A 13,977-nucleotide genomic window follows, 5' to 3' on the forward strand; every position below is an offset into this window, starting at 1 on the left:
GTTTTTTTCCTACCAATTTTGTGCACGCGAGTTCTTGGAAACGGGTTGTTTGATTTTCAGGAAACTTTCAGGTCTGGTAGAAAATAAAAAAATCTTAGACATTTTTTTTATTTTAATAACCTCACTTCCGCTTCGGAGATTTCTGCGATTAGGTGATTTTTAGAGGGTCACTTTGTAAGTTCGTTTTCTAAAAAAACACTTAAAATAGGAACTTGATATTTTCAACAATGATAGAGCAATGTTCATAAATATGTACTAGGTAGTTCATTTTTTCCAGACGTGCCGCACTTTAACGCTTGGTATGCTCCAAAAATAGTCTTATTGAGAATATAAAAGTTTTTAGCATTTTTTCAAGAATATCTCTTTACTTGTAAATATTTTGTTAAAAGATATAGAACAAAAGTTGTGCAGAATGGCAAGATCTCTCATTTGATATCAAAGGGATCTACAGGGGCTGAAAGTGTTTTCTCAATATCTCCAAAACTATTGAGAATTTGTGATACATCAAAGAAGCAAATTAAAATGACAAGTAGAAGTGAATAAGATTGCCGAAAGTCGTCAAATAACGTCACTTCCGGCCAAAACGGAAGTAGTCAAAAAATGCATATTTTTGCCGTTTTCGACTTGTTATTAGTTAATTTATGTAATCAGAAGCGTCCAATCAAATTTATCATCCCTCAACATCACTTCCGGTCAAACCGGAAGTAGCCAGAAATAGCTTATTTTGCAGGTTTTGATGCAAAATTGTAATTTTAAAGTCACTGGAGACGTCTAAACTCATTCCTTTCTCTTGTTGACGTCACTTCCGGTCTAAACAGGACGGAAGACCTACTCGTTGCTTTGCAACGAGCTTTGCTCTAGTTATTATTATTATTATTCTTTTTTCTCCTTACAAAATTTGTGCAGAGGATTTCTCGGAGATGGCTCGATCGATTTCATTCAAATTTTCAAGGTAAATGCGTTGACATCTGAAGTTAATTCCGGCAAGTTTGTTAAGGGATATTTACTTCCGGTCGAGAGTTATCGCCCTTTTATTAAAATTCAGAGGACCTCCTTGTCTGCGATGGAACTCAAAAACGGCTTAAGCTAGAGAGCTGAAATTTTCAGTGATGATAGAAGACATGTTGCCATTTTGCATCTGGGTTTTGATATTTTCCGGAAGTGCCTAGTATGGAAGCTCGGTAGGGGTCAAAATTTAGGACACGAATCATGAGTGAATTTTTGAGACATTTTGTATCATATCTTTTAAAGTATAACTATTTTGTTAAGACATATTGAACAATATTTGTGCAGAATGAAAAGATCTGTAACATGATATCAAGAAAAAAGTGTTGACTCATCACATTAGGGGCTGATAGGGGCCAAAAGTCTTTAATCGATAACTCTTAAACACGCAATATTTTTGTATACATTACTAAAGCAAAATTATTTATCTTAACAACCTACAACTATATATTATAATTTTTACTTCATATGTCACATAAATAAGGGCCACAAGGGGCCAGAATGCTTGATCTTTGACGCTTTATATCTCGAAAAGGGGAAACATTTTGAAAAGCAATATTGAATAAAAGTTGTTTAGAATGATGTTCTCAACAATGTGCATCCTTTGAATCTTTTCTAAACAGCCCCTATAAGGACTTAAAGGGACGGCCCCTAAATATTTCAAGTCTACATATCTCGAAAACGAAACGAAACTTCTGAATAGTTGTTGAACAAAAAGTCTTCAGAATTACAAGACCTTTCATGTGATATCACGAAAAAGGGGCTGATCCCTCAAATTAGGGGCTCAGAGGGGCCAAAAGTCTTTCATCTATAACTCCTTAATGTTAAATATTTTGATATTAATTATTGAAGCAAAAATGTTCATCTTCACAATCTGCAACTATATACCTTAAAGTTTTCTTCAAATATTACGTAATTAGGGGCCATAAGGGGCCAGAACGCTTAATCTTTGACGCTTTATATCTCAAAAAGGGGAAACATTTTGAAAAGCAATATTGAACAAAAGTTGTTTAGAATGATGTTCTCAACAATGTGCATCCTTTGAATTTTTCCTAAACAGCCCCTATAAGGACTTAAAGGGACGGCCCCTAAATATTTCAAGTCTACATATCTCGAAAACGAAACGAAACTTCTGAATAGTTGTTGAACAAAAAGTCTTCAAAATTACAAGACCTTTCAAGTGATATCAAGAAAAAGGGGCTGACCCTCAAATTAGGGGCTCAGAGGGGCCAAAAGTCTTTCATCTATAACTCCTTAACGTTAAATATTTTGATATTAAATTTTGAAGCAAAAATGTTCATCTTCACAATCTGCAACTATATATCTGAAAATTTTCTTCAAATATTACGTAATTAGGGGCCATAAGGGGCCAGAATGCTTGATCTTTGAAGCTTGATATCTCGAAAAGGGGAAACATTTTGAAAAGCAATATTGAACAAAAGTTGTTTAGAATGACGATCTGAACGATGTGCATCCTTTGAATGTTTCCTAAACAGCCCCTATAAGGACTTAAAGGGACGGCCCCTAACTATTTCAAATCTGCATATCTCGAAAACTGAAAAGTTGTTGAACGAAAAGTCTTCAGAATTACAAGACCTTTCATTTGATATCAAGACCCCTCGAATTAGGGGCTCAAAGGGGCTAAAAGTCTTTTATCTATAACCCTTCTACAGTAATGTTCATCTTCACGATCTTCTACTATAAATATTTTAAAATCTTCATCAAATATTGCGTTTTTGGTGCCATAATGATCAAAATTTTGTTAAACATAACTGAAGCAAATTGTACGTTTTCACTATTTATATATTTATGAACGAAAATCTCAGTCAAATTCGTATCTCATCTTATCAAAAATCGGACGGAAGACCCACTCGTTGCTCGCAACGAGATGGCATCTAGTTATTATTATTTTTATTCTTTTTTCTTCTTACAAATTTTGTGCAGACGATTTCTCGGAGATGGCTGGATCAATTTCATACAAATTTTCGTGGTAGATGCGTTTACATCTGAAGTTAATTCCGGCAATTCCGTTAAGGGATATTTACTTCCGGTCGGAAGTTATCTCCCTTTTATGAAAATTTAGAGGGCCTCCTTGTCTGCGATGGAACTCAAAAACGTCTTAAGCTAGAGCGCTGAAATTTTCAGTGATGATAGAGGACATGTTGCCATTTTGCACCTGGGTTTGGATATTTTCCGGAAATGCCTAGTATGGAAGCTCGGTAGGGGTCAAAATTTAGGACACGAATCATGAGTGAATTTTTGAGACATTTTGTATCATATCTTTTAAAGTATAATCATTTTGTTAAAACATACTGAACATAATTTGTGCAGAATGACAAGATCTTTAATATGATATCAGGAAAAAAGGGCTGACTTATCATATAAGGGGCCGAGAGGGGCCAAAAGTATTAACTCAATAACTCTTTAACGATCAATATTTTGGTATACATTACTGAAGCAAAAATGTTTATCTCAACAATTTACAACTATATATTATGATATTCATATCATATGTTACATAATTAGGGGCCATAAGGGGCCAGAATGCTAAATCTTTGACGCTTTATATCTCAAAAGTGGGAAATAATTTGATAAGCAATATTGAACAAAAGATGTTCAAAATAATGTTCTAAACAATATGCAACCTTTTATTTTTTGCTAAACGTCCCCTTTAAGGAGTTGAAGGGCTGGCCCCTAAATACTTCTTTTGCAAATATCTCAGAAACGAAAAAAAATTTCTGACTAGTTGTTGAACAAAAAGTGTTCAAAATCATGAGAGCTTTAAAGTGATATGAAGGAAAAGGGGCTGGCCCCTCAAAATAGGGACTGAGAGGGGCCAAAAGTCTTTGAACAATAACTCTTTAACGATCAATATTTTGTAATGCATTACTGAAGCAAAAATGTTTATCCCAACAATTTACAACTATATATTATGATATTCACATCATATGTCACATAATTAGGGGCCATAAGGGGCCAGGATGCTAAATCTTTGACGCTTTATATCTCAAAAGTGGGAAATAATTTGATATGCAATATTGAACAAAAGTTATTCAAAATAATGTTCTAAACAATATGCAACCTTTTGATTTTTGCTAAACGTCCCCATTAAGGAGTTGAAGGGCTGGCCCCTAAATATATCCTTCGCGTACTTCTCGGAAACGAAAAAGAATGTTTGAATAATTGTTAAACAAAAAGTGTTCAAAATCATGAGAGGTTTAAGGTGATATCAAGGAAAAGGGTCTGACCCCTTAAATTAGGTGCTGAGAGGGGCCGAAAGTATACAATCAATAACTCTTTTAATGATCAATATTTTGTAATATATTACTGAACCGAAATAGTTCATTTTCACACTCTTTGTTTAAATAACATGGATGTTGATATCATATGTTACGCAATAAGAGGTCTTTAGGGGCCAGATTGCATAATCTTTGTATATATCTCGAAAAGGAAGAATATTTTGATAAACAATATTGAAGAAAAGACGTTCAAAATAATATTCTGAACAATATGCACTCTTTCATTTTTTGCTAGACGTCCCCATTTAGGACTTAAAGGGCCGGCCCTTAATATTTCTTTTGCATATATCCCGAAAACAAAGAAGAATTTCTGAATAGTTCTTGAACAAAGAGTGTTCAAAATCATGAGAGCTTTAAGATGATATCAAGAAAAAGAGGCTGACCTCTCACATTAGGGGCCAAGAAGGGCCGAAAGTCTTTAATCTATAACCCTTTAATGATCAATATTTTGTTAAACATTACTAAAGCAAAATTGTTCGTCTTAACAATTTATTTATATCATTATATTTGAACGAAAATCTCAGTCAAATTCTTATCTCATCTTATCAAAAATCGGACGGAAGACCCACTCGTTGCTCGCAACGAGATCGCATCTAGTTATTAGGGTCTTCCGTCTCCAACGGAAGACCCTTCTATTATTCTATTGTTTCTTTTTCACTTTTATTAGGGTCTTCCGTCTCCAACGGAAGACCCTTCTATTATTCTATTGTTTCTTTTTCACTTTTATTATTATTATTATTCTTTTTTTTTCTTTACAATTTTTGTGCAGAAGATTTCTCGGAGTTGGCTCGATCGATTTACTTGAAAATTTCAGGGAAAATGTATCTTTGTCTGAAGCTTATACGTTTTTCTCATTTTTTTGAAATTCACTTCCGGTCGGAAGTTATCGCCCTTTAATCAAAATTCAGAGGACCTCCTTGTCTGCAATGGAACTCAAAAACGATTAAAGCTAGAGCGCTGAAATTTTCAGCGATGATAGAGGACATGTTGCCATTGATCACCTGGGTTTTCAAATCTTCCGGAAGTGCCTAGTATGGAAGCTCGGTAGGGGTCAAAATTTAGGAAGCGAATCATGAGTGAAATTTAGAGACAATTCTTACGATAACTTTTTAACTATGAGTATTTTGTTAAAACATATTGAACAGAAATTGTGTAGAATTACAAGATCTTTTATACGATATCAAAGAAAAAGGGCTGACTCATCATATTAGGGGCTGAGAAGGGCCGAAAGTCTTTAATCATTAACTCTTTAACGATCAATATTTTGTAATGCATTACTGAAGCAAAAATGTTTATCTCAACTATTTACAACTATATATTATGATATTCACATCATTTGTTACATAATTAGGGGCCATAAGGGGCCAGAATGTTAAATCTTTGACGCTTTATATCTCAAAAGTGGGAAATATTTTGAAAACCATTATTGAACAAAAGATGTCCAAAATAATGTTCTAAACAAGATGCAACCTTTCATCTTTTGCTAAACGTCCCCATTAAGGAGTTGTAGGGCCGGCCCCTAAATACTTCTTTTGCAAATATCTCAGAAACGAAAAAGAATTTCTGAGTAGTTGTTGAACAAAAAGTGTTCAAAATCATGAGAGCTTTAAAGTGATATAAAGAAAAAGGGACTGGACCCTCAAATTAGGGGCTGAGAAGGGCCGAAAGTCTTTGAACAATAACTCTTTAACGGTCAATATTTTGTAATGCCTTACTGAAGAAAAAATGTTTATCTCAACAATTTACAACTATATATTATGATATTCACATCATATGTTACATAATTAGGGGCCATAAGGGGCCAGAATGCTAAATCTTTGACGCTTTATATCTCAAAAGTGGGAAATATTTTGATAAGCAATATTGAACAAAAGATGTCCAAAATAATGTTCTAATCAAGATGCAACCTTTCATTTTTTGCTAAAAGTCCCCATTAAGGAGTTGAAGGACCGGCCCCTAAATACTTCTTTTGCAAATATCTCAAAAACGAAAAAGAATTTCTGACTAGTTGTTGAACAAAAAGTGTTCAAAATTATGAGAGCTTTAAAGTGATATGAAGAAAAAGGAGCTGGACCCTCACAATAGGGGCTGAGAGGGGCCGAAAGTCTTTGATCAATAACTCTTTAACAATCAATATTTTGTAATGCATTACTGAAGCAAAAATGTTTATCTCAACAATGTACGACTATATATTATGATATTCACATCATATGTTACATAATTAGGGTCCATAAGGGGCCAGAATGCTAAATCTTTGACGCTTATATCTCAAAAGTGGGAAATATTTTGATAAGCAATATTGAACAAAAGATGTCCAAAATAATGTTCTTAACAAGATGCAACCTTTCATTTTTTGCTAAACGTCCCCATTAAGGAGTTGAAGGGCCGGCCCCTAAATACTTCTTTTGCGAATATCTCAGAAACGAAAAAGAATTTCTGACTAGTTGTTGAACAAAAAGTGTAAAAAAAATCATGAGAGCTTTAAGGTGATATCAAGGAAAAGGGTCTTCCCCCCCCCCGCCCCTTAAATAAGGGGCCGAGAGGCGCCGAAAGTATACAATCAATAACTCTTTAATGATCAATATTTTGTACTAGTATTATATTACTGAAGCGAAATAGTTCTTCTTCACACACTTCATCTAAATAACATGATGTTGATATCATATGTTACGAAAAAAGTGGTCTTTAGGGGGCCAAATTGCATAATCTTTATCGCAATATGTCTTGAAAAGGAAGCATATTCTGATAAACAGTATTGATCAGAAGACGTTCAAATAATATTCTGAACAATATGCACTCTTTGAATTTTTGCTAGACTTCCCCATTTAGGACTTGAAGGGCCGGCCCTTAATATTTCGTTTGCATATATCCCGAAAACAAAAAAAGAATTTCTGAATAGTTGTTGAACAAAAAGTGTTCAAAATCATGAGAGCTTTAAGATGATATCAAGAAAAAGGGGCTGACCTCTCACATTAGGGGCAAAGAAGGGCTGAAAGTCTTTAATCTAATGATCAATATTTTGTTAAACATTATCAAGCAAAATTGTTCGTCTTAACAATTTATTTATATCATTACATTTGAACGAAAATCCCAGTCAAATTCTTATCTCATCTTATCAAAAATCGGACGGAAGACCCACTCGTTGCTCGCAACGAGATCTCATCTAGTTATTATTATTATTATTATTCTTTTTTTTTCTTTACAATTTTTGTGCAGAAGATTTCTCGGAGTTGGCTCGATCGATTTACTTGAAAATTTCAGGGAAGATGTATCTTTGTCTGAACCTTATACGTTTTTCTCATTTTTTTGAAATTTACTTCCGGTCGGAAGTTATCGCCCTTTAGTCAAAATTCAGAGGACCTCCTTGTCTGCAATGGAACTCAAAAACTATTAAAGCTAGAGTGCTGTAATTTTCAGCGATGATAGAGGACATGTTGCCATTGATCACCTGGGTTTTCAAATCTTCCGGAAGTGCCTAGTATGGAAGCTCGGTAGGGGTCAAAATTTAGGAAGCGAATCATGAGTGAATTTTAGAGACATTTCTTACGATAACTTTTTAACTATGAGTATTTTGTTAAAACATACTGAACAGAAATTGTGTAGAATTACAAGATCTTTTATATGATATCAAAGAAAAAGGGCTGACTCATCACATTAGGGGCTGAGAAGGGCCGAAAATCTTTAATCAATAACTCTTTAATGATCAATATTTTGTAATGCATTACTGAAGCAAAAATGTTTATCTCAACAATTTACAACTATATATTATGATATTCACATCATATGTTACATAATTAGGGTCCATAAGGGGCCAGAATGCTAAATCTTTGACACTTTATATCTCAAAAGTGGGAAATATTTTGATAAGCAATATTGAACAAAAGATGTCCCAAATAATGTTCTAAACAAGATGCGACCTTTCATTTTTTGCTAAACGTCCCCATTAAGGAGTTGAAGTGCTGGCCCCTGAATACTTCTTTTGTAAATATCTCAGAAACGAAAAAGAATTTCTGACTAGTTGTTGAACAAAAAGTGTTCAAAATCATGAGATCTTTAAAGTAATATGAAGAAAAAGGGGCTGGACCCTCACAATAGGGGCTGAGAGGGGCTGAAAGTCTTTGAACAATAACTCTTTAACGATCAATATTTTGTAATGCATTACTGAAGCAAAAATGTTTATCTCAACAATTTACAACTATATATTATGATATTCACATAATATATTACATAATTAGGGTCCATAAGGGGCCATAACGCTAAATCCTTGATGCTTTATATCTCAAAAGTGGGAAATATTTTGATAAGCAATACTGAACAAAAGATGTCCAAAATAATGTTCTAAACAATATGGAACCTTTCATTTTTTGCTAAACGTCCCCATTAAGGAGTTGAAGGGCCGGCCCCTAAATACTTCTTTTGCAAATATCTCAGAAACGAAAAGAATTTCTGACTAGTTGTTGAACAAAAAGTGTTCAAAGTCATGAGTGCTTTAAAGTGATAAGAAGAAAAAGGGGCTGGACCCTCACAATAGGGGCTGAGAGGGGCCGAAAGTCTTTGAACAATAACTCTTTAACAATCAATGATTTGGAATGCATTACTGAAGCAAAAATGTTTATCTCAACAATTTACAAGTATATATTATGATATTCACATAATATGTTACATAACTAGGGTCCATAAGGGTCCAGAATGCTAAATCTTTGACACTTTATATCTCAAAAGTGGGAAATATTTTGATAAGCAATATTGAACTAAAGATGTCCAAAATAATGTTCTAAACAAGATGCAACCTTTCATTTTTTGCTAAACACCCCCATTAAGGAGTTGAAGGGCCGCGAATATCTCAGAAACGAAAAAGTATTTCTGACTAGTTGTTGAACAAAAAGTGTTCAAAATCATGAGAGCTTAAAGGTGATATCAAGGAAAAGGGTCTGACCCCTTAAATAAGGGGCCGAGAGGGGCCGAAAGTATACAATCAATAACTCTTAAATGATCAATATTTTGTAATATATTACTGAAGCGAAATAGTTCTTCTTCACACACTTTATCTAAATGACATGATGTTGATATCATATATTACGCAATAAGGGGTCTTTAGGGGGCCAGCTTGCATAATCTTTGGCGCAATATGTCTCCAAAAGGAAGACTATTTTGATATACAGTATTGAACAAAAGACGTTCAAAATAATATTCTGAACAATATGCACTCTTTGAATTTTTGCTAGACGTCCCCATTCAGGACTTGAAGGGCCAGCCCTTAATATTTCTTTTGCATATATCCCGAAAACAAAAAAGAATTTCTGAATAGTTGTTGAACAAAAAGTGTTCAAAATCATGAGAGCTTTAAGATGATATCAAGAAAAAGGGGCCGACTTCTCACATTAGGGGCCAAGAAGAACCGAAAGTCTTTAATCTATAACCCTTTAATGATCATTATTTTGTTAAACATTATTAAAGCAAAATTGTTCGTCTTAACAATTTATTTATATCATTATATTCGAACGAAAATCTGAGTCAAATTCTTATCTCATCTAATCAAAAATCGGACGGAAGACCCACTCGTTGCTCGCAACGAGATCTCATCTAGTTATTATTATTATTCTTTTTTTTCTTTACAAAATTTGTGCAGAAGATTTCTCAGAGATGGCTCGTTCGATTTTATTCAAATTTTCAAGGTAGATGCGTTGACATCTGAAGTTAATTCCGGCAATATCGTTTTTTGAAAATCACTTCCGGTCGGAAGTTGTCGCCCTTTTATTAAAATTCAGAGGACCTCCTTGTCTGCGATGGAACTCAATAACGGCTTAAGTTAGAGCGCTGAAATTTTCAGTGATGATAGAGGACATGTTGCCATATTGCACCTGGGTTTAGATATTTTCCGGAAGTGCCTAGTATGGAAGCTCGGTAGGGGTCGAAATTTAGGACACGAATTATGAGTGAATTTTTGAGACATTTTGTATCATATCTTTTAAAGTATAATTATTTTGTTAAAACATATTGAACAATATTTGTGCAGAATAAAAAGATCTGTAACATGATATCAAGAAAAAAGGGCTGACTCATCACATTAGGGGCCGATAGGGGCCGAAAGTCTTTAATCGATAACTCTTAAACAAGCAATATTTTTGTATACATTACTGAAGCAAAATTATTTATCTTAACAAACTACAACTATATATTATGATTTTTACGTCATATGTTACATAAATAGGGGCCACAAGGGGCCAGAATGCTTAATCTTTGAAGCTTTATATCTCGAAAAGGGGAAACATTTTGAAAAGCAATATTGAACAAAAGTTGTTTAGAATGATGATCTGAACAATGTGCATCCTTTGAATTTTTCCTAAACAGCCCCTATAAGGACTAAAAGGGACGGCCCCTAAATATTTCATGTCTTTATATCTCGAAAAGGAAACGAAACTTCTGAATAGTTGTTGAACAAAAAGTCTTCAGAATTACAAGACCTTTCATGTGATATCAAGAAAAAGGGGCTGACCCCTCAAAATAGGGGCTCAGGGGGGGGGGGTATAAGTCTTTCATCTATAACTCCTTAACGTTAAATATTTTGATATTAATTATTGAAGCAAAAATGTTCATCTTCACAATCTGCAACTATATATCTTAAAATTTTCTTCAAATATTACATAATTAGGGGCCATAAGGGGCCAGAATGCTTAATCTTTGAAGATTTATATCTCGAAAAGGGGAAACATTTTGAAAAGCAATATTGAACAAAAGTTGTTTAGAATGATGATCTGAACAATGTTCATCCTTTGAATTTTTCCTAAACAGCCCCTATAAGGACTTAAAGGGACGGCCCCTAAATATTTCAAGTCTGCATATCTCGAAAACTGAATAGTTGTTGAACGAAAAGTCTTCAGAATTACAAGAACTTTCATGTGATATCAAGACCCCTCGAATTAGGGGCTCAAAGGGGCTAAATGTCTTTCATCTATAACCCTTTTACAGTAATATTCATCTTCACGATCTGCTACTATGAATATTTTAAAATCTTCATCAAATATTGCGTTTTTTGGTGCCATAATGATCAAAATTTTGTTAAACATAACTGAAGCAAATTGTACGTTTTCACTATTTATATATTTATGAACGAAAATCTCAGTCAAATTCGTATCTCATCTTATCAAAAATCAGACGGAAGACCCACTCGTTGCTCGCAACGAGATCGCATCTAGTATTCTTAATATTATTGTATAGACGAAATTTTGTAAAGGACTTTGTCCGCTCCATTTCTCCAGAACAGCTTAAGATATGAAAGTTAAAGCTGTCAGATTTCATAGATAATGACTTGTGGATGTCACCATGAATATTCTTTTCGTCGTCAATACTTCCGGTCGTCACAGAAATTGGATTAAAATGTCGATTTTTTCAATTTCTTCGTCTTTCTAACTTCTTTTTTCTGTAATATTCATAGGGTACGTAAAGGCCCCTCTTTGAAGATTTCACGTATTACCAGTTTCTTGATAGGATTAAGAAGGAATTAAATATCTTTAAATATCTTAGAATTTCTGAAAACGTAGGACCAACGTATCTCAAAACACTACAAAATATTGATTTTTTCCCCGTATATATAGTTTGCGGGGACTGCTCAGCGCTCATTCACGTAGGACGCGGTGTAGAGGTAACACCTACCTGGTGATTGGGATAGGCCAGAAAAACCTTCCTGTTGCCATGGAAACGAGTTTATATTAAATAAAAACGGTGGTATATGATATGTGTGTGCATTTTATTCACCTCTCTTTTTTTGTCAACTGTAGAAGACATTGTCATATTTAACCCCCCCCCCCCATTTTCTCTTTTTCGCTTTTATGTTTTGGATTATTTATAAAATGACCTTGAACTTCATATCACAAGCAACTCTTCTTGACGTTTTCAAAATTATAAGCCTTAATTCTTTCTATAAAATAATGGTAATTTACATGTTTATGTTCAATACCCCCCCCCCCCTTCCTCGAAGCAACCAGGTAGAATACAGATATAAAATTCACAACTTATACGGAACTTCTTAAGAGTTTCATTAATAAAATTCAGTTCCCCTGATGTGATTTGATATTTTGCTACCATTCATTCTTCTTCTGTTTTGTCTATAGAATTTATAATTATTTTATTTAGAATTAATTTATCTTTACAAAGTAGTGATTGTCAGCTGCATTCATTAGCATTTCACGTTTTCTTGTATATCTATCACTTGCATATTAATAATTTCATTAAATACTATTTAAAAGTATTAAAACTTCATTTCTATTAAATTTTATTAATTTGTATATCCTTGGATCCGCTCCTGCAGGTGCGCGAAAGCCTCATCACTACTGTAAACAAATTATTCATCACGCCGAAAATGTTCATGATTCCGCTAAACTAAGAAAGTTTACACATAGTTTATCATCTCATAAACAACCATCAGCCCTGTCCAATGCAGAAATGCTCGAATTGATGGGGAAAATTCAGGAATTGTTTTGCGTCAGCCATGTTTTGACGTGAACCTTACACGGCATTCTGTTATTAGGGTCTTCCGTCTCCAACGGAAGACCCTTCTATTATTCTATTGTTTCTTTTTCACTTTTATTATTAGGGTCTTCCGTCTTCAGCGGAAGACCCTTCTACTATTCTATTGTTGATTTTTCACTTTTCTTATTATTAGGGTCTTCCGTCTTCAGCGGAAGACCCTTCTATTATTCTTCGGTTTCTTTTTCACCTTTATTATTATTATTTTTATTCTTTTTTCTTCTTACAAATTTTGTGCAGACGATTTCTCGGAGATGGCTGGATCAATTTCATTCAAATTTTCATGGTAGATGCGTTTACATCTGAAGTTAATTCCAGCAATTCCGTTAAGGGATATTCACTTCCGGTCGGAAGTTATCTCCCTTTTATGAAAATTTAGAGGGCCTCCTTGTCTGCGATGGAACTCAAAAACGGCTTAAGCTAGAGTGCTGAAATTTTCAGTGATGATAGAGGACATGTTGCCATTTTGCACCTGGGTTTGGATATTTTCCGGAAGTGCCTAGTATGGAAGCTCGGTAGGGGTCAAAATTTAGGACACGAATCATGAGTGAATTTTTGAGACATTTTGTATCATATCTTTTAAAGTATAATTATTTTGTTAAAACATACTGAACATAATTTGTGCAGAATGACAAGATCTTTCATATGATATCAGGAAAAAAGGGCTGACTTATCATAATAGGGGCCGAGAGGGGCAAAAAGTATTAACTCAATAACTCTTTAACGATCAATATTTTGGTATACATTACTGAAGCAAAAATGTTTATCTTAACAATTTACAACTATATATTATGATATTCATATCATATGTTACATAATTAGGGGCCATAAGGGGCCAGAATGCTAAATCTTTGACGCTTTATATCTCAAAAGTGGGAAATAATTTGATAAGCAATATTGAACAAAAGATGTTCAAAATAATGTTCTAAACAATATGCAACCTTTCATTTTTTGCTTAACGTCCCCTTTAAGGAATTGAAGGGCTGGCCCCTAAATACTTCTTTTGCAAGTATATCAGAAACGAAAAAGAATTTCTGACTAGTTGTTGAACAAAAAGTGTTCATAATCATGAGAGCTTTAAAGTGATGTGAAGAAAAAGGGGCTGGCCCCTCAAAATAGGGACTGAGAGGGGCCGAAAGTCTTTGAA

Source organism: Saccostrea echinata, unplaced genomic scaffold, assembly GCF_033153115.1.
Source record: "Saccostrea echinata isolate AGI-Se365-2 ecotype Australia unplaced genomic scaffold, CSIRO_AGI_Sech_v1 ptg000005l, whole genome shotgun sequence".
In the NCBI taxonomy this organism is placed as follows: domain Eukaryota; kingdom Metazoa; phylum Mollusca; class Bivalvia; order Ostreida; family Ostreidae; genus Saccostrea; species Saccostrea echinata.